A 22,633-nucleotide genomic window follows, 5' to 3' on the forward strand; every position below is an offset into this window, starting at 1 on the left:
TCACGGTTTAAATGCTGGGAACAGAACTCAGGCTCTCTGCAAGAACAGTACACTCTGAAACTGTCTATCCATCCCCAGATATTACTAAGATTAAAATATAACTAAATTATGAAAGTTTGAAAATAATAATGTCCTGAATCTGAATTCCCCTGGGCTTATTCATGCTTCCAGCTCTTTCCGCCTAGGCTTTGGGACAGCTGTTAGAGTAGACCTGCCCACATTGCAACGAGACACCCTAAACACTAAGGGATAGACCCATTAGACGGTGTGTGTTCTTTCTTTCCACGGCAGCCCTGACTGGATACACCGAAGAACAGAGCAGTTTATTGTTGAAAAATCACTAAGGATGAAGTCCTGAGAGAATGTGTGTTGTGACATAGGCACAGCCATGTTGAGGATCCCAATGTCTCAGACCCAGGGGAGTAGTCACGCCTTGTCCAAGTGAGACTCAGAGGGATGGCCAAGCCTTCCTCAGGTCCAGGTCCAAGGGTTCATGAATGACCGACCAGTGTGTTCAAGAACTAGCTACTCCAGCTTCCCCCTCCTGGATCACTGCAACCAGACACTGCTGGCCTACTGAGACATCCTCATTGTATGAGCACACCCCGCTGGACCCCAGCTTTTCCATACGTGTGTGTCCACGAGTTCTTCATTCCCTTGTTGCCCCAGTCAGGTTTCCAGAAGCAAGCCCAGGCAGCGGCATCCCGTCTTGACGCTCTTTCAGTGTGTGGAGCCTCGAAACATGTTTGAATATCCAGCAGAAGGCGGAAGTAAAGAACAATGAACAAGCACAGTGGGTTCCACGTCTGGGCCAGGCCGGAGCTTCAGCACGTCCGCTTTTATTTCTTGCGTAAACAAAAACGAAGTGGTTCCTCAAGGCTTCTTCAAGCATCTTTAGTGTTGTGTTTTCGTCCTTCCTCCCTCTCATGCTGTTTTGATCTCCTACCACTTCTCCCTTGTCCCCTCTTCCTGGTCTTTGTCTCTTATTCCCTGCCCTCTGTCCTTTGTGCTGAGAACTTGGTCTTGGGGTTCCTGAGCTGAAGCTGATACTTTCCTAATACCTATTCTGTCCCTTTTTGTATTTCTGCTTTCTGTAGTTACTCTGGGTTACGTACTCACATCTGAAGACTTGGAGCTAGGAGCCTCAGATGAACAAGCACATGAAATGTTTGTCTCTTTCGGGGTTGTTACCTCATGCAATATGATCTTTTCAAGTTCTGTTCATTGGCTTACAGATTTCATTTTTTCTTTACAGCCGAGTGGTATTCCATAGTACCAATGACCACATTTCCATCATTCGTTAGTTAGTTGAAGGACATGTACATTCTTTTTGAGCTAGCAATTTTATTGGTAGTTCTTAAATTTTTCATGGCACCACTGAAAAGAGATGCACTTCCCAGCTATGTGGAAGAGTAAGGAGGACACATGGAGTGGAGGAGTGACATGCCACAAGTCACACACCTCACACATATCAGAGCAGGCATGAGGGCATGTGTATGCATGACTCCCAATCCTGCCTTCTTAGCCAGGAAAGTGCAGCCCTGGGGCCCTTGGGACATCCTCCCTTCCCTGCCTGTGCTTCACCTCCTAACCTACTCTGCTTGACAACAGAGAGAGAGCTTTCCTGCTGTTGATTTAATATTTTTGGAGGGAATGATTTTATGGGCCAATATATTTCCCTATTAAATGTTACAGCTTCTGGGAGCTTCACCCTGCCTTCATGTGGCTTTATGGTGAGCGTGGGTTTCTGGGAGGATTTGTTCTCAGAGTCACTGCTTCACACTTCCCAGCTCCCTTGACACAGTCCACCTGAAGTCTTGTTGGGTCTGCATCTGAAGCAAATAGAAATTCCTCCCTAAGTCGGGCAACGAGAAACCAATATTTATTTTCAGTAAAAAGAAAGGAGAGGCTTGTTATTATCAAATAACAATTAAGCTTGAGTTACCCATCCCGGGGCTTAACTAGCATCTCAGCTGTGTCCTCATCAGTGCACTTAAGATTATGTACAATATCTCATGGCCCCCCAAAGGCTGCTGCAGCTCCTGGTATAGCCTCAAGAAAAGAAGTAAGATTTAAAGCCCGCTGAGTCTGTTTTCTTTTCCAAAGGCTCAGAAACCTCACCCATTCTCTTTTTGTACACCCGATGGTCACCTGTGTCTCCACGGTAGAGCAGGGGTGTTTGCAGAAATCCTCCTTCCAACCAAAAAAACTGGGATGGGATTCACTTCGGGGAGGGAGTGGGTGGGCAGTGCAGCAGGCTCACTGATTATGCCCTAGGCTTCTCTGTCTCCACAGATGCTGGAATTTTTCTTTTACTCGTTTACCGTGTCCTGAGGCAGCCTGTGTTTGGTATTTCTGCATTCCCTCTTGACTTTCCACCCTCCAACCTCACACATTCTATTTTCGGTACTGGGGCCTTATATACCATCATCCCAACTCTGTGTCTTCTGTACGGGGGAGGGAACTAATTGGGACCCTGTGTTGAGGTCTTCTCCTCTTAAGGAACCAGTTAGGATCTTCAGCCTGTCTGTGAATCAGGCTCCTGCCTGTCGATCAGGCTCTTTCAGTTATGATGCAAGGAAGGTCCAGAGTGGGTCTCAGCCCTAAGTCTCTTTGCTCCTAGCTCAGACTTAGAGGGTTGGGCACTATGGAGCTCAGGGTGTGGAATCAGTTTGCTCACAAAGAGGAGCCCATAGTCACAGGTGTGTTTGGAGACCAACATGGCAACTCTCTGAGAACACTGTGGCTTGAGGTCTGTTACAGCCTGCTTGCCTCTCTGAATTGAAGACTTCTGTTTGGTCTGATCTTGCCTTGTGTAAATAAACCCACTTATCTCTCCAGAGTGCTCTTTTTTCCCCTCCCTGTTGTGCTAAATGGGAGGTTCCCACTGGGGTTTGCACTGTTCTCAAGAGTTCAGGTGTTAGTAACTTAATTTTCCAATTCATATGCTGATGGGCTTGAAAGCAGCTTTGGGAGGTGATTGGGACTAGACTGACGTTGGGAGAGTGAGGGCCCTGTGATGGCAATAGCTGCCTTTTAGAATAGAAATGAAACCTAAACTAGCTCCTTGTTCAGTCTTACAGTAACAGGAATTTTTACTCAATGTGGCCCATACTTTTGGGTTTCTCAGTCTCCATATCTGTGAGCTCAGCAAACCTCTGCTCTTTATGAAGTCTGAGATACTGAGTTCGAGTAAATGAAAACAGACTGCATAGTTCCCTTTTTGACAGACTTCTGGTCCTAAGCACCCACGTTGGCTTGTTTATAAAAGCCAGTTCAAGGTAGCCACATAGGTTCACCTATAGTTGGAGGAGCAAATGACACCTGTGTAGGATCAACCTCCCAGTGGCTTTTCAACAGAGGCATTGGCACAGTGGGAGAAATGGGGAGGGGCCAGTGGGTACACTTGACTTCATGCTGGTCATTTTTGCTCTCTCTTCTCTGATGAACCGGAACTTGGAAAAAGACGAACTGCTAGTTAGAGCCCTTGACTGTAGCTAAAGGTCAAGGGTTTCTAGTGAAAGTCCAAGCAATGACCATTACTTTGCCATTCCCCTTCAATCAATGTCTTCCACCAGACACAGCCAATAAAATGGGGTCCTCCTGGTTTGTGGCAGGGCATGGGTCTTGGGCCTGAGTCCATTTCTCCAAGTAAAATAGATTCCATAAGAGATAAAGGCAGGAATTAGCTTCTATCCTCCCCCCCCCCAAAAAAAAAAACAGAATAAAGGGTGTGGATGAGATTTCAACCCTTTCAGCTCTTAACTTGATGCATTGTGTTATACTATTTAGTAGGAGACACATTGGAAGTTTATAATATTAATTAGATTAATTATTTCCAGAAAGAACCAGAAGTTTCCAAACTGCTTCTGTCAGTAAATTTAAAATATGATAAATAATTTAAGTCCCAATTTTCTCTCCACAATGAAGAATTAGGAATCTTTAATTTGTCAAATTTTCTTTTCTTTTCCTAAGCTTCAATTTCTTCCTCTCCTTCCCTGACCTCTGAGCTTGGCAGAATGCCAACCCACAGAATGTAGGGTCAGATGGGCCATGGCATGCCTTCTGGGATTTCTTTCTAGCAGGGAGTATTTTGTTATTTAATTGAGGTTAGTTTCGGGGACCTTAAAACCCTTCAGATTTTCCCTTGTGATTATGAGATGTGAGATATTTATGGTCATTTTCCAGATGCAAAAATTGAGACAAAATGAGGCTTACAAATATGAGAAAATACACTTCTTAGTAGAAGTGTATCTTCCGCTAAGATACAGCCTTAGTTGGTTTCCTTCAGCATGGAATCCAGCATTATTCCAAAGGGTCCAATCAATTGGGTTGAAGGGACAGGGAGGGATGTTTGTGGGAAGCCTTCAGCATCCTTCAGCAGTAGTGGGGAAAATAATGGCCAGGGGTCTGGAAGTCAGCACTGGGCCACACAGTGGGGGTTTTAGATGAGGGTCACATTTTGGGGGCAGGAAAGGGACAGATGCTCTGAGCATCTCTCAAGATTCCAGCCTGCAGCGCCACAGCTGGAAAGCAGCTAGAAGACAGGTTGGAAGTGTCCCAGTGAGGCAGCCCAAAGAAAAGTGCCTCTTGACCAGAACGAAGAAGTATAATGAGTTGTTGAGGGTGAGTGGGCCATGGAGGGGGCAGTGGATGGACACATTATCCTTCAACTCAGCTGGAATTCATGAATTTGCCACTTTTCATGCACATGGTTTATGCATAACTACACATTTCTTCTCAGTCTAGATCTTGTAGATTGCACCTAGGATGGGTTTTTCTGCTCGTGATTTGCCTTCATTCCATTTTAGAGCTCCCAGAGTCTTCAGGACACTGACTCATGACTTCCTATGATTCACTAAAGAGCCCAGAGAAGTACAGCTACACTTCGCTGACAAGGAAACAGCAGCCAGAGCTCATGGGGCTTCTCCCAGCGTATGTAGCTGCTGCACAGCCGAGGAGAGCATCGCCAAGTCCTGGGTCTGAGAGCAATCACCAGCAGAACAGTACTTAATAGTTTTACTTTCTGTGTCACGCTTAGCTGCTGTTGCTGCAAATATTAAATGGAAAATTCCAGAAATAAACAATTAATACATTTTAAAGTGCATGATGTTTTGAATAGCAGAATCGACTGCTATGACATCCCTTTTTGTCCCATCTCTGGTATGAGTCAATCCTGTGTTCAGTGTGTCCATGTGGTATATGTCATCCATCCAATAGTCACTTGGTAGCTGTCTCAACTATGAGCTTGACTCTTGAAGCACTGCCATGTTTGTATTGAGGGCTTCATGCTCCTTTGTGGCAGAGGGCATTTGTTTAAGGTTTCCTGTAAGCAGGGAAGGGATGATGTGTCCCTTTGTGAGGAAAAGGAGACAGAAAGGGAGAAAAAAGTCAGCTATGGGAGCTGGCATAATCCCCATGTCCTCTTGCAGTAGTAGTCCATATGTGTTCTCAGGGATACCCAGGGGCCTTGGGTGAAATCCTAGGATTTCACCAATTTACCTAGATAGCTCTAGTGTTGTGTGGTACACACAGTGGAATGCTGCCTGAGCTCTTGCGTGGCATGGTTTCTGCTCCATAGATCCATAACCTAACATTCCCAGGCTTATAATCCTACTGGGTCTGGTATCTGTTCCTTTTCTCATGGTGCACTGTTGCCCATTTTGAGACTCTTGGATTGAGAACCTCTTTAGTGACATTTACCTTTAGGACTCCTGTGTGGTCAAGTGTGGCAGTTCATCTTTCTTGCCTCTGTATTTTCTTTACTTTAGGTTATCCAGGGATCCTGGCAACTTTGGGATGATTTTTATGTTGATTAATCAGTTTGGGAATACAAGGTAAGCTCAAATTCCAAAGTGGTATGAAGATCAAGTGAGTCTTGGGTTGCTCCATTCCAGTTCCTAATTTGGGAGAGGGGGAGATGCAGTCCTTTGCATTCTCCTGTTTCGGTCACATGTCTATAGTCTAATTTCTTTGCCTCCTTTGTTTAGAGCTTCATACTAGTCCCCTGGGTGTGTTTATCATGCCATTTTACTTGATTATTGTAAGTGACCCACATCCCATGAATGGCTGTTCTGTCATCCCATGCTTCCTATCCCTCAGGTCACATGGACTTCTTGTCTACTCCATCAAGTCCAGACATTGAGCATTAACATCTGTCATACTTATTGCTCACCTTGGACTATTATTTTTCCCATGAGGGTTTCCAAGTTGTATTTTCTTAATGTTGCTGAAAATAATGGCCTTTTGATTTCATTTGAAGAAAAGATTTCATGTCTCAAGAAGTGTCCTTGCTTGGAACCCATTGGTTATGTCCAAAGAGATGGCTTCATATGTGAGATTTCAGCTTTCAAGATCAAAACCTTCTGCTATCATGTGCTACACTGAAATGCACATTTTACCCACAGAAAGCAATTTTACATAGTTTATGCTAATGTTAGGCCATACAGTGACTCAGCTCAGGAAATCTAGGTTGGAAGGAAGCTAGACGACTCAGGATTTTTCTTGAAATCATCAAGAAAGATCAACTATCATGCACTTTGTCTGTGTCCAGGACTGTCCAGGAGAATCCTGAAAAGAATATAGATTTTACATGTTCCTTCCTGGTCCTAACAGTCTTGTTTGGCTGGTCTGGAGTAGTATTTTTTCATAGGAGCCATGTTCTGCAGCTCTGGCCTGGATATCCTTCCACTTCTCATGGAATTTTAGACACAAGGAGTGGCCAGTTGAACATTATTCACCTTCCATTAGCCTGCTTCACACCACTTCCAGGCTTGCGTTGACACCTACTGCATACTCTGTCCTTACATCCTCCTAAATAATTCCCTAAGGACTATCAGGCTCAAATCCTCTGTTGCTCCCACAGACAGACACCACAGTCTCTAGTTGCTCTTTCCTATGCCAACAACAACTCTAAACTTGCTTTGCTTTGATGTGTATGAAGAAGAGAAGTTGAAGAATAAAGAAGTCAATGTAGTCACGAGATATGTGAGACTGTCCCGGGCACAGATGATCAAGTATTCTGAAAGAAGATCAACTTGTGCTTGGCTTGAACACTGCTATTGGAAATGAACTTTCTTGTGCAAGGGACAACAGAAGGCAAGGCAGACCCATGTGGCTCTCCCTTGTTTGGGGGGGTGTCATTGGCCACCGGTCCCCAGGGGACAAAGGGAGCAGAAGCAGGTTGGCAGGGCTTGGACTGTCCTGAGTTCAATGAAAACATCCTTCTGGGATCAGCTTCAGGGAGGCAGATCAATTTTATTCAGGATGGATGAGAATTATGTAGAACTTTGGTAAGGGAGCAGGGATTTCCAGGGTGTATATACATCATTGACTAGGGGCTTAAGGTGCTGGAATGCCTCATTTACACAAAGAGGCATTCCTTGAATCCTAGGAACTTGCTGAATGGGTTCTTACCAGGAGAAAGGGAGCTGGACCTGTAATTTCCCTACAGACTATGAGACATTCCTCAGATAGAGGGTGTGGGGATCCAGGTTCTGCACACAGAAAAGAGGAATCCTTGCCAACAAAGGGAGCCTTCATTTTGTCCAGAGCTCAATGCTTTCTGGTCATGGTGAACGGCGGCAACCTTAGCAGCAGGGTTTCCCAATAGACTCACTGTTCTTTGGAAGGTTTGATGGGTCTTCAGAGGTGGAGGGTAGACAGAGGAGGGATGTGGGAGGTCTCCAGGCTCCTGAGAATGCTGTCTTACATGTCTGGAAATGGAAAACTTTACCTTGTCATCTGGCTCCTAGAAAGGGTCTCATTAACACATTCCCCAGGGCTGTTTACAGCATTCTTCCCAGCCAGTGCTGGCTGGTCCACCTCGTCTTAGTCCTTAGAAGGAAGTTCACCCTGGAGCTTTCCCTCTGTTGTGTGTGAGGTAGACTAGATGGCAGATGGAGTGGCAATGCAACACCTTTAGGCATTGGTCCGTGTGCCAGGCTCTGCTCTAGACTGGGTACATGGTGAATGAGTTTGCATGTTGCCGAATCCCATTTACATACTGTTAATCCCTTGACACAGGGAGCAGAGGAAGAAATCGTAGAAGATAGTTATTACCCACCAGCTACATTGTGTGCGTAATTGGATCGAAGAGGAATTAAAGAGAGAGGGGAGAAAGACAGAGTTTAAAACCACGGCTAAACACAGAAGAGCGTCCATACTTATAGCAGTGCTTGTGAATGTAACAGTATAGCAGCTAATCCCCACTATAGTCGTATATCCTTGTGTATCCTACAAGGTAATTCCGTGGGTACAGATGTGGGACATCCCTAAATCCCACTTTAGTGTTACATTGGTGTGTCCTTCTGTAACAGTGTAGGTAAATGCAGCTGTTTTCATGCACTTAGAAAAGGGTATAGATTCATGGTAGACATTTTGGCCTTCTGAGGGATTTTTATATTTTTTAAATTTTAACTGTTTGTGGATCCGCTGAATTGAGGTCAGCGGCAAGTGGCAAAGGTGACTCATGAGAGCAGGCTCTGTAAATTCCACCACACTGAAGAGGGGGTGTTTGTACAACTAGTGTCTGAACATCTACAAAGAGAACAGCTTCAGGTCCGTTTGATCAAGGTCTTTCCGTATATACATAGGACTCCATTTACATATCACTAATTCCTTGACTCAAAGACCAGAAGAAGAAATATTGGAAGGCAGGGTTACAGGACAATGATTCAGAAGAGGTTGAAGAGGGAAGGAGAAAAGGGAGGGAGGGGAAGAGAGAGACCAGCAGAGTGAGACAGAGACAGAGAACCAATTCTGGAAGATTTGTTAAAGCCCAGAGTTTTCAGGATCCCCAGAAGCATGTGGTACTCAGTCCTTATTTCCAGAGCACCCTCTATAGTCCATATACCATCATTACCTGAGGCATTCACTTCTTGTGCTCGGACATCTACTGCCTTGGTTTGTTTTTCCCAGGAGGAGCAGACCACGGTGCGGGGAAGGAGTCATATCATTTATCTGGGAAGTAATTCTAGTGAGCGTGATAGAAAACTGGGGGTATGAGATGGAGGAGGAGGGAAGCTGAGGATGGATGTGACAATAAACAGGAGTGGGCAAACAGAGTCCAGTCCCACCAAGGAACTCTGAGAGAGTGTGGAGAACATCTCGGTGACCTCAACACAAAGACCAAGGGTGAGAGCCACTACCTGCCTTCTCCCAGGCTGCTCCATGGACATTGATATATGCATAGGAATGCGATGGGTGATGGGGTCAGTGAGGGGATGAGCAGATCCTTTTGGAATCCCCTGATATTACCTTGTTATCAATCAATCAGTTAATCAATCTTTCTATCTAAATATCTGTCATCTATCTATCCATCAATTTATCATCTTCCTTTCTATCATCATTCTACCTGTCATCTATCTATCATCTATCTATCTATTTATCTATCTATCTATCTATCTATCTGTTTATTATCTAGCTAATCTATCAATCACCTGTCATCTTTTCTATATATGTATCTGTGTTTACATCTAAGACTCTCTCCAGTTTCTTATACATTGCAATTTTTAGTAGCCAGAAGAGATCACGTTTGAAATTAGTGTTGTCATACTGTCACCATGGAGCCGTCATGCTGTTCCGCCAGAGGAGCTGTGTGGCAGCAGTCTCAAGAATGGAGGCTGCACATTCACAGTTAGCCCTCAGACGGTTTTGTTTGGTCTGTAAAGTATCTTAAAATATGTGAAAGGAGTGCCAACGTTTCAGTTGTGTGCGATTTCAAGCACTCTCTGGGTTTCTGGCTTCTCTTGCTACAGTGGAAGACCTGTCAGTGTTGGAACCAGAGCCAACAGTGGGCTTCGGTTGGCTGGCAGCTGCTCCTTTCGCTGAGACCTGTGCTTCTGGGCTTTCCAGAGTCCCCTAGGCCACCTGACTCGTGTTGTATCTGGGTCCCACTAGAGGTACTGTACCTTACATTGTGGCCTATTTTTCTTTGTCCTGTGGAGCTGTCTGCATCTCATTTTCTCTCCTACATCCCCACTTGAGACTTTTTACCATGCCCTGCAGGAAGGTATCCGCAGGATAACGGTAACACTCTGACCTCTGAAGGTGGTGTGGGGCCCCCAGGTCTCACCACCCCCTCTGCTTCCTGGCTTGCTGTGATGTGAACAGCTGTAGTCGCACACTCCTCATGCCAGTCCCCCACCTCCTCCCCAGCCCTGCCATCAGGAAGCCCTCCGGAGATGTAAGCTGACGAGCTCTCTCTTCCCCTGAGTTGTTTCTGTCATGTAGAGTGCTCCCAGTGTCTCCACCACGCGCACCCCAGCTTCCCACTTCTCCCTGGCCAGCACTGCTGCACCTCGGGATGCCTCATACCTGAATCCAGTTAGGTTATTAAACACCCTTCAGCCGCCACCATCTTCCAGATGGCTTGCTGCTATGCAGTTCCAAGAGAAAGCCAGCCCTGCAGGAATCATTCTTCTGGTCTCAGCCTAGCTAATTCGACCAACTTTGAGTCTAGTGTTGGAGAAGACAGTGCTAATCTAGTCAGTAACTTTGCTTTTCTCCTGCCTTTGTCATAAAGTTTCCGTCTTATTTCTTTACACACACACACACACACACACACACACACACCACTTTGAGCAGGATCTGGTAACTGGAGGAGGAGGAGGTCTGGATTATTTGCAACACTGTGTATCATTTATTTCATTGACTGGGACTTCTGACATGGAAAGGAATGACGGTGGAGAAAATGATTTCCTTAAGCTCGCCTCACTTGGCACCGCCTCTCCTTGGACAATGCAAACGGGGCGTGATCAAGCTGGATGGAAAACGACTAGTGCGAGGACAGAAACAGATGAGTCACTTATTTTTTGGAGTTTATGAGCTGGATAGAGCTCGTTAGAATTACAGCATAATAGCATCTGAGTGTTGATGGAGACTCAGCCCCATCCTTCATGGAAAAAAAAATAATGCTCTAAGAGGAGTGAGATTCCATTGGCCCTCGTACTAGTCAAGCCAGTCAAATATTCCCTGATGCTCATATAGCATTTCCGGCTGGTGGGGACACTGAGATAAAGATATACACTCCATCTTCCAGGAGCTGATTTCTAGCATGGGAGAGGGGACAAACAGTGTGGCAGAGACTCACTCAGTACTAAGACTTCATTGCCAGCATGGCTGAACCAGATTTCCGTTCTGATGGGACTGGTTTTGTTTTGCTTTGTTCTCTCTCTCTCTCTCTCCTTTGAGCCACAGATCCAAGCTGTCTAATCTTAGTTCCCTCATTTGTAGAAGTGAGTTGATAATGCCTTGCTTTAAGGGCATGCCATAGTATTGAGGATAATTGGTAAAGGCTGACACATATGAAGTTAAGTCTTGGGCTGGAGATGTCTCAGAGGTTAAGAGCACTGGTTGCTCTTCCAGAGGCCCTGAGTTCAATTCTTAGCATCACATGGTGGCTCAGAATCATCCATACTGAGATCTGAGGCCCTCTTCTGTTGTGCAGATGTACAGGAAGACAGAGCACCTGTACACATATAAATAAATCTTGAAAAAAAACAAAACAAAACAAAATGAGTTGAATCACTATAGCTACAGCCAAAGTAAACGATTTCAATGGAAAGTGAGGGTGCTGGTAGCATGAGGGAAGAAGCTCCTCAGATCCTTAGGGGACTCTGGGGGGATAGATCTGAGGAAAAGAGGATAAATACGGCATTTGTGCAACTGTGGGAGCATGGTGGAGGGTGAAGAATGGTGTGAAGAACAGAGTGTGTGTAGGAGTGAGGAGAGAGAGGAGTGTCGATGGGAAGGAGAAAGGCAAAGCAGTAGCAGGAATAATACTCCAAGACCGCGAAAGAGAGGGCTGGGGGGCAGGAGACACGGCTGTGAGCAGGCAGATCTTGTGGCGCTCCTGGTGCATATAATTGGAGATGTCTAGCTGGCCTGAGGATATGAAGTTGGGAGTCCTCTGTTGAGCATGCTAACTGAGGAAGAGGGCACACAGTGTTCCGAGGAAAAGTAGGGAGAGGAGAAGGGGGTCCTCGGCAGAGTCTCCAGGGGCAACAATGCAGGACCTTGGTGGGGATGCTGAAGCTCTTCCTCTACCCGCCTCTTCCTTCTCCCTTCCCTGTGGTGATTACCCATCTTAGGGCAGCTTTTTCTTTAAGGCAACAAAGACAGATTTATCAGCTCTCAGGGTGTCACCGTCCCAAGTTCCAGGTGCTTGGTCTGAGTTTGGTCCACACGTATGTTCATTAACAATCACAGGTTAACTTCTAAGTCTCTAAGACCCACGCAGCTGCCCAATGGCACCAGAGAACAGTCTCAGAGATCAGCCAGCCCTGGATCCCATGGCTTCCATAAACCTCAGGTGCAGGCCTATTCAAACTGACAGACAGAAAACGAGTAAGAAAAGGGATCTGGGTCTACAAATTCCTAAAAGGTCCTTTCAGAAAACTGGAAGGACAGAATCTTACAAGAAGGGAACTTGAGATGGGGAGATGACTCCACCATTAGAGGGGAGGCTCACAACCGGAATTCAAAATTTGGCATAACAGGACCTTGACCGTGTTCCCCTGTGTCCTCCACTAATGAGCAGCATTGTTTCAGACACACCTGGAACAGCCACGTTTGTACACTAGAGACTGGCTTCTCCCAGGGGACAGCCATCATAATTCTTTCTCCATTTTCATAAAAGAAGCACAAATACTCTCCAAAATTTTAACTGCTGAAGAACAAACATCCCCATGACTCACGCTTCACAATTTATGTCTCCAGCTTCACAGACTTTTGACAGTTCTATCATGTTTTAGATGCTGTGAAATATTTGTTTTCTTCCTTAAAGCTGGGCTGGTGAAAATCAGCTTACTTCATGGTTATTGATACTCTGTGCCAGAGTTTCTCAGCCTCAGACATGTTGACAAGATAATTGACAAGTTACTGGGCAGACTGAGCCCGTGCCTGGCATTCTGTGTGTGGCTGTATGTTTAGCAGCCTCCAGGCTTCCACTCTTCAGCTGTGACTAGCAATGGACTCAGTGTGACAGCCTAAAGCACTCCACATTAAAGCCCCTCACACCCACCCCACTCCTGGTCCCAAATTGCCCCGGACTAGAAGCTGTTTCTCTACAGTTTGAGAACACAGTATGCTAGGCAAGAAATCAAGGAAGGGGGTGAGAAATAAGAACAGAGCCCAGTGCTTGAGATGTGGCTCAGTGGTAAAGTGATGGCCTAGCATGCAGAGGACCCTGGGTTCCATCTTTAGCGCCACACACAGAGAAGCTCACAGCTCAAAGGAATGGTGCTGCTGCCCTTCCAGGGTTGACCTTGATAGAACGAAGGTCAACAACGAGCCTCTGCCACAATCCCTGACTTTTGTTTTCTCCTCAACCAGGAATTAAAAATATGAGCACTCCACCCAGTAGAAGGATAATTAGGCACAAGGACTAAAATGAGATGCTTATAAGAAAAGAGAAGCCAGTTGGGGTTCTTCAGCCAGGGAATGGAAGAAGATGGCTGCCTATAAATAATGCGATTGTTAGCCAAGCCCTCAGAAAAACACTCAACATGCCAGCGTCAGACGAAGATGTGTCCAATGCTTTAGACGCTAAAAATAAATACCACGAGTCGAAAATAAATGGCATTATTAGCATAAAGGGAGTCCCTAATTAACCAGCAATAGTCCATTACTGTAGCCTTCAATTCATTAAATTGCATAATTACATAAAAACTCAGTTGACGCTTGATTCAGTCAGTGTATCTGGTATTGTCTCCTCAATAATTAGTTCTATAATTGTCAGCTTGACAGGGCAATTAAAAATGTTTGAAGACACGGTGTCAGCTTTCCCGTGCAAAGCTGCACCCGGCAGGAACATAGCTCGGAGAATCGTCCATCTGGGTAGTTGCATGCTTCCAGCTCCTGGGATGAAGAGGACCATGGGTAGGCAATGGAGGGATCCCACAGAAAGGCTTTGCAGCTTCCTAGGGGAAATCATTTTGTCTGTGTGAAGTGGAGTGGTGGTGTGCTGTCTTCCAAACCAGAGCCTGTGTTGGAAACTGAATCCTGAATTCATGTGCCAGGGGGTCATGTCATTGAAATGATTAAGCTAGGGGGTTCCTGCCCTTATAAACACAACAACACCAATGGTGGGGCTTGAGGGTATGCATCTCATCTCTTGTCCACGTGTCCTTCTGCTTGTCCTCCGTGGATTGTTACAAGAGCAAGGCTCTCACTACGTGCTGGCACCTCAACCTTGAACATTCCAGTCTCCACACTATGAAAAAAAATCCCTTTTCTTGTTTTTATAAATTGCCTGGCTTGGGGCACTATGCTATAGCAGCACAACATTAACTAAGACAGGGCATCTTTCCTGGAGCTCTAACTGCTGGGATGTGTGTGTGTGTGTGGAGGGGGTCAGCAAAAAGGGTTATGTGGGAGTGTGGAGCATTCCAATTCTAGGCTTCAGTGTGTAGGCACTAATGCTCAGAGTGCTGGGTGCTGTGAGGGAGATAGTCAGCCTCAGGCTGGCAAAGCATAGACATGGGGTGCTGTCTGGGATTAGTGATCAGTGATGCCTAGTACTATGGGACCAATGCTCTCCTTCCTCATGGGAAGGAGAGAGCCAACAAAGGTGTAGGGGGCTACGGAGGGAGAAGAAACCATGGCCTCTCGCTGTTCAGTATGGAGTTAGGGCTCTTGCATGCTTATGTGGAATAATAAAATCAATCAGAACAATTGATCTATCAATGAAGCAATGGAACAATCCTTGAGAATGTGTTTCAGGGGCAATGCGGAGGAGGAGGCCAGTGTGGCTGAAGCAGGATCAGAAAGAAGGCATTCAGAGGCAGGTGAGGTCAGAGTCATGTGTGTGTGTGTGTGTGTGTGTGTGTGTGTGTGTACGTGCTCTTGTGTGGGGTGGGGGTGCATGTGTACATACATGCATATGGAGGCTTGGGGCAGATGTCTGGTGTTGTTTTCGATTACTTTCCACCTTATTCATTGAGGGAGTCTTTCAGCTGAACCCAGAACCCAGCACTATGGCTAGCCTAGACTGCCAGTGTCTATAGGGGTTCCTGTTGCTGCCTCCCAGGCTTCTGAGCACTGGAATTCCAGCCAGGCTCTCATGCCCACTTGATAATTACACAGGCTCTGGAGCACTAACCATGGTTCTCGCACTTGGATGATAAGCACTTTATCCGTTGAGTCTTTTTGAAGTCCAAAGATCAGAGTTCCTAGTTCACCATCATCATGGCGCTGAAGACCTTGTGTAGGCACACTAACATGAGAGCCATGATCACAAAGCTGATCCTGGTCTCCAGTCTGCGCCCTGGTCAGTCCTGGTCAGTACTGACAGAGATCCTTCATGGGCAGTTCTAGGCCCTGTTGCTGGCTGTGGCTGATGTGGACAAGATGTTAGCATTTATGAACAGTGATGTTATTCCGGCTATGTAGGGTTGAGAGAGCTCAGCGTCTGGTGCAGCATCTCTGGAAGCCAGACAACCAGTGACGAGATTCCAGGCTGGTCCTAGACTCCCTCTATTCTTAAGACTGCTTCTTGCTTGACTTTGCCAGGTTGGAGAACAGTCTGGGGATATAGCTCAGTGGCAGAGCACCAGCCCAACATGTGTAAGACTCGGAATTCCATCTTTGGAAAATATGCATATAAATATACACACTTATACATACATGCATATATACATATGTGTTCATACACACACATAAATGCACACATATATGAATATACATATACATAGTTATAAATCATACATACACACATATCATATACATAAATATAGACATACACTGTAGATACTTACATACGTACATATGCATACATACATACATATAATAAACATACATACACAAACATACATATATACATACATATACATACATATGTACACATACACATATAAATGCATATATACACACATATGCACAGATACATATACATGAATGTAAACTTACATAAGTTTAAATTCATGCACATACACATATACATACATAAATACAAATATACACTATGCTACATATATACACATGCATACATACATATGTACACAAATATACACAGATACACATACATGTATGTATACAGCACACACATTTACATGCATTTACACACAGATGCATACATACACAGATACACACATATACATATTTTTGTATATGCACACATGTACCTACAAAGCTGAGGAGAAAGATGGACTTTTCCTCTTAGAAGCAGTAGCTGATGGCCATGTTGACTGAACAGAACAGGAAGGAGAGGCAGGAAAGTCGGGCGTGACAAAGCACACTAAATGGGAAAAGCATGTCTGATTAATTCTCCTTTCCTGGGCCATGGTCATGGGCATGTGGTAGCCTATCTTCCTGAAATGAGGCCGAGAGAGGAAGACGAGACATTTGCTCATATTCTTTCTCCCGTGAACATCATGGTCTTCACCAGGGGTGTGGCTAGTTCAATGTGCCATTGTCCTGTAAAGGAGATACATGGGGCCTCAGAGAAGTCTTGGCTTTTGCTAGTTCCTCTCAGATCCTGACGGGTGATTAAATACACATCAGTGAGATGGGCATTCAGGCCCCCTTTTATTTGTCTTAAGAAGTCACTCTTCTACTACACAGTTGAATGAGGGGCACGTGCTCTCCAGAGCTTCTGAACCAGGAGTATGCTGAAGGCCTACCTATGAAGGCTTGAAAATGCCTGATCCGTCTCAGCAGTACTAAACCATCGTGGGTCCTCAATATATACAAAAGGAACTCACTTTTAAAATGGACCTGGGCTGTTGTGCTTTTGATAGCCCCTTATTCAGCCTCCAGCTCTCTGCAAGGTGGTCTGGGGCTTTTTGTGCAAATCAAAAAGCCGAGAAGAGCCAAGGATTGATCTCTCTGTCTGCCCCTTTCTTCCCTCTCCACCTATTTTCTCTTGCATGTTCTGTAAGGCACAGAATCCTACCCATGTGAGAAGATGAGAAAGCAGGTATCTATGGAAGCTAGTTATGGAGGGAAGGGAATTTTAATAGAAATTACCTTTAGCTTTATTTTGATTAATCTTTTGTGCCTCTTTGAGGAGATAAATTCACTGGCCGGACTGTCTGGGCTTAGATTTTTAGGCTGCTTCCTTAATCATTCCATGCCATTGTTCTACTGGGTTTTTTTGTGTGTTTGTTTGTTTGTTTTTTTGTCTTTAAGCTTGAGTTAGTTAATTCTTTAATGATCATTGAGTGTTGGTAGAAGCCCGACACTGTTTCAAGTACCTGGGACACAGAACTGAATGAAGCAGCCCCAGTCCTCTATTCCAATGGAAACTTCATCTTTACAGGAGAGAATCGCAATGAGCAAATGGTGTAATGGAAAAGATATATGGAACAGAGCAGATCAAGGGAGAGAAGGGACCTTGTGTGTGTGTTCATGCAAGTTTAAAGAGAGTGATTGACAGGGACTGGGGTACTTCACTTGCCTAGTACAAGAAAGGCTTATGTTTGGTCTGTAATACCAAGGGGAAATCAATCAATCAACCAACCAACCAACCAACCAACCAACCAACCAATATTGGGAAGAGACACTGAAAGGGTAGTTGAGAAGCAATGTGGAGGATATTGGGGCTGTGATGGAGCCAGAAGGGCTGTGTTAAAAGTTATAAAAAATAATTAAAAATAAATTCTAAAAAGAATAATATGATGGTGGAAAAGGGCGGTGTGTTCAGACAACTAGTGGAACTAGACCATATGCAGATTTGCAAGGCAAGATAAAAGCTTTGGGTTTTAAGCTAAGTAAATCAAGAGTCGGTGGGTTTTAAGCAGAAAGGGAGCAGGATAGGACCTAGGTTTCAAACTGATCCCTTGCACAGTTCTTAGTCAAAAGTACCAAGGAGGTTTGTTCACACAGGAGATCAAGGAGACTGGTTGGGAGACAATTAAGAGTAATGCAAGCAGGATATGGAAGGTGACTTGGGCCAGGTGTGAGGACAGCGCCCATCTCACAGGTTGTTGTAAAGATCAAGTGAGTTAGTTCAAGGATGATCTCAGAGTACTGCTTTCACGAACAAATGACTGTCATTCTTACCTACAAGGAGCCTCCCGCCAGAGAGAATGGAGGCATATAGAGCCCTTGGGCTTATGAAGGTTCTACTTTCTTTGCAGCTGGGGAGAATCTTTCCTCAGTGTGGATTCTATTCCACACCTTAAAGTAAGACTAACAGACTTTCATGTTTGCCCAAATTATGCTCATCTCTATAGCTACTCACCAGAGAGATTCCAATGGGCTTGAAATAACAGAATGGTCCAGTTGTTTCAGGACTGCAGTAATATAAAATGCTTTTAAGACCTACTTTATTTAAACCAAGACTATACATTTCTTCTTTTCCCCAAATCAGTCTTGTGTTTAAGAAACTTTGAAAGATAAATAATTCTCAAAGTTTTTTTTTTCTTTCTTTTTCTAACTACACAACCTTATTTTGCTCTGTCACAGTTTCCTCACCCTGGACACTTGATGCACTCTCATTGTCTTATAAGGAGCCTCCTTTGAACTGATAATTCATCTTTTGACCTCCTGAACTTAGGTTAGTCTAAGCCCAGGCCCCTCATTGTCTTAGTTCACTTTCCATCCTTGTGGTAAGCATCATTACCAAACAGCTTGGGGAGGAAAGAGTTGATTCAGCTTACAGGTTACTGTTCATCGTTGAAGGAAGCCAGAGAAGAAACTCGAGGCAGGATCTGAAGCAGAGACCATAGGGAAAAGCTGCTTACTGGCTTGCTTTCTACGGATTGCTCAACTTGCTTTCTTTTCTTTTCTTTTCTTTTCTTTTCTTTTCTTTTCTTTTCTTTTCTTTTCTTTTCTTTTCTTTTCTTTTCTTTTCTTTTCTTTTCTTGTTTTTTTTCCAAGACAAGGTTTCTTTATGTAGCCCTGGCTGCCTTGGAACTCTCTCAGTAGACCAGGTTGGCCTCAGACTCACAGAGATCCACCCGCCTCTGTCTCCCAAATACACCACCACCACCCTTACCTTGCTTTCTCATACATTCGAGGACCACCTGCTCAGTGGTGGCTCTGCCCACAGAAGGCTGGACCTTCCCACATCCATCAATGATTAACCAAGAAAAGGTCCCACAGACATGCCCACAAGCAAATCGGATGGAGGCAAATCATAACCGAGATTCCTTCTTGGGAGGTGACTCGAGTTGACAAGAACTAACAGGCAGATTCATGCATCCCATCTTTTCAAGGTTTGACAGGATCAGGCCACAGACTAGTGTGAACTTCCTTAGATGATAGCATCTCCCCCACAGATTTCCGTAGAGCTTCCAAATGGACTTCCCATCTCTGTGCCAGACACAGACAGCACACTCTCTCAGCTTTGCCTGGAAGCAGCGAGTGCATGGTGATGGCCGAGTGAGAAGAAGAGGATGGCTTTTGTGCTCCACATTTATCTTGCACAGACACGCACACATGCATACACGCACGGGCACACACATACGGCTGAGTATAACAGCATGCTTCTCAAATTCCATGGAAGAGTTTCAGCTCCTCGCTACCTCTTTACCGAAGTGTGGTCCTGCAGAAACCACAAGAGGAGTCCACTATCACCCAGGAGGTAAGTCTGAGCTGCAATGAACTTCAGCAGTGAGGGCATTCCCAGTTTCATGCTTTTTCTTGGGCTCCTGCTCTCTGCATGGTTAATTTTCATGTTTTTAAATGCTTTTTTATATCCCTCTGTGCTACTGGCACAGTATGTCAGTGCCAAGACCAAGGCATATAGGGGCTCTGTGCAAAGTCCTGGACTCCAGATTTCAAAAGCACTCTGTTTGGATGTGACTTCCCTAGACATAAACAACCCCAGGTTTCCTGAAAGTCAATCTTTTCTAGCCCGTGGTTTCCCTACAATGCTTCCTCTATTAGCGGTCGAATTTATTTCTCGGGCTTTGGGCAACCTTCCTCCCTCAGATGTGAGCACAGCCACCTCTCACGGCCGTTGCTATCCCACTGCAGTGGGTCTCTCCCTCTCTGCATGCCATTTCCATATCCCTCTAGCATCCCAGCTTCTTTCATGTGCTTCCTGGCAGGACTCTGAACCTAAAAGCTGCCTCTCAAATTGGCTCTGCCTTTTCTCTCCCACATGCAGGGCTGAGGCTGTTTACAGGAGCCCATTAGGTGCTACCTCATCTGTTTTTTCCCTTTTATGTCTCTTTCCTACTGTTTCTCTTCCAACAACAAGTTAAAATCATGTGTGTGTGTGTGTGTGTGTGTGTGTGTGTGTGTATGTGTTTTAATCTATCCCAGTTCATTAGAAGTTCCCCTTTCAAAGTCCCAACCAGAGCTTTCCATCTCTCTCTGAACACTGATGCTTTCCTCCCTAGCAATTTTTCTCCAGGTCCTTGGGCAAGCCTGTCCTCTAGAGCCAGAGCGGTCCAAGAACTTGCCTCTTTGTTTCTGTTTTATTTCTTTGGCTGTGTGATAACTCAGCTGAAACTTCAACAACAATCGAGAACGCAATATCGGAACACCATCTGTTGCTCGTCACAAGCCAAGCTCTCTGCAGCAGGCAGCACTGGCCCTTTTCTACCAGTGTGGACACTGAGGTACTTTATGAACCACAGAACACTGTATCCTCCCCATGGCAACCCTGGCTGTCCCTCACTATCTGTTATGGATAAAAATCTTCAAGTGTTTGAATCTGTCCTCTGACGGGGAGGCACACAATCCCATTGCCTCAAACAGGGGTAAATATCATGTGAACCCCCCAGTTGTGAATAAAAACCAAAGAGAATTAAGAAGGTGTGTCTGTCAGACACTCATCGCTGCGACCAGCACCTGAGATAAACAGTGTGAGAGAGAAATAAATTTATTTTGGCTTGTGGGTTCCAAGGTTTGAGTCCACGGCCAGCTGTCTCCACTGCTGTGGGCCTGTGATGGTGCTGAACATACGGCAGGGAACACGAGCTGGCACAGGAAGAAACGAACCACGAAGGGACCAGGGACAAGGGACAAGGTCTATTTTTCCAGAGCACATCCCTAGTAAGCTATTTTCTCCAACAAGGCTCTGTCTCCTGCTTCAACCATGAATCTGCCAAGGGGTTGATTCATTCAGGAAGTCAAGTGCCCTCTGGACTTAGCAACAATCGGAAATCCCCAGCTCTGAAAGCTTCTGTACTGGGAACCAAGGATTCAAGCCACGAATCTCTGGCGGGCACTTTATACCCAAACCACAACAGGAGGGGGGAGACCTTGATGTAGGGAATTCTACATTCAGACTCCAGTCTGTAATCCAAATGGTTTTGGCTGGATTCAAGCAAATCTGATTAGGCAGGAATATAGATAATCACAGAATAAGACCCTATTCTTTCCATAAGACCTCTGTCCTTTTCTTAGTCCCTTTAGCCTCTCGTTGACCCACTTTCCATTTTTGTGGCTCTGGGAATAGAACCCAGGGCCTCGTACATGCATATATGAGGGCGCTCACTCAACCATTGAGCTACATCTTCGGCCTCAGACTTTCTCTTTAATCAGCTTTGTCTAGGAACAGCTGTGAGCTCAACATTAATCCCCCATACGCTGAACTTGCACCAGATGTTAGCATGATAGAGATGAAGAAAAATCTTGGCAGAGACTAAAACTGCCAGTTCAAACCTGCTGTCACCCGTGGATTATGACACCCAGCTAATTCCCCAAGAACATGGTCTCAGCTTCATGGAGCTCCTGGGCTGGCCACCTGAGCAAAGAGAGCTGAGTGGTATGAATAGAAGCTGCAGGGCTCTGAGAGAGTTCAGCTAGAGGCCAGGGCTGCCAGGCTCTCATGCTCCCAGTCTGGTCCCTGAAAAATGGCATCCTCAGAGAGTATCATACAAGAATTACAGCAGCAGCAAACAGCACATTGTTTTTCGGTAAGGGGCTGACATGTTCCAAACCCGATGGAAGGGTTGTAGAAGACCTGGACTCGGAGAACACAACACATTCTAAAGAGCCCCTGTGTAATCCCCAGTTAACCCCGTGCCTGAAAGGAGTGGATGATAGCATGCCCTCAGGAAAGTGAAAAGTGGTAGGAACACTCAGATCAGCTTTCAGACTCTCCTGTGCATGGGAATTGTTTTGGGAAGGTTAAAAATATATAGCTGCCATTGGGTTTACTGAGTTGTAATCTGTATTTTAAAATCCCACTCTTTCAAATTATTGTAATGCGTGCTGCTGGACCAAAGCTCTGTTCATGAGCCGGCTGTCTTGTGTCAACTCCATTCAGCGCTATTCAACCTTGGGGCTAGAACTAATCAAAGCAGCTGAGCAAGTGGCCATGAGACAAAAGACTGGGAGAAATTATGTTCTCTTTCACCTCCTTCAGGTATGTGACTTAAGGACCCACTTTTCTCTAAATAAGAAGACTTAGCAGCCTTGCCTAGCTTTACTGTTATTTGGCCAAGTTGTTGTTTGGATGGATACACACTCTGCTACAGATTCTAGATCTGGTTGAAGCCAGTTACACAGGGAGAAGTCAGAGAGACTCTTCAGAGGGAAACAGGGCATTTTAAAAGGGAACTTCTGAAAGGAAAAAAAAAAAAACAAAAACCTGCATATCTCTCTTCTCATGGACTCAGTAATTCACACACCCATCCATCAACACTTGTTTGATCCTCCCAGTAAGAGGCCCACTTCATTCAACAGAGCATCACTGGTCCCTATGGAAGCTCTGAGCCTAGATGATTAGTTT

This window comes from Meriones unguiculatus, chromosome 14 (genome assembly GCF_030254825.1).
Source record: "Meriones unguiculatus strain TT.TT164.6M chromosome 14, Bangor_MerUng_6.1, whole genome shotgun sequence".
Classification (NCBI taxonomy): Eukaryota; Metazoa; Chordata; class Mammalia; order Rodentia; family Muridae; genus Meriones; species Meriones unguiculatus.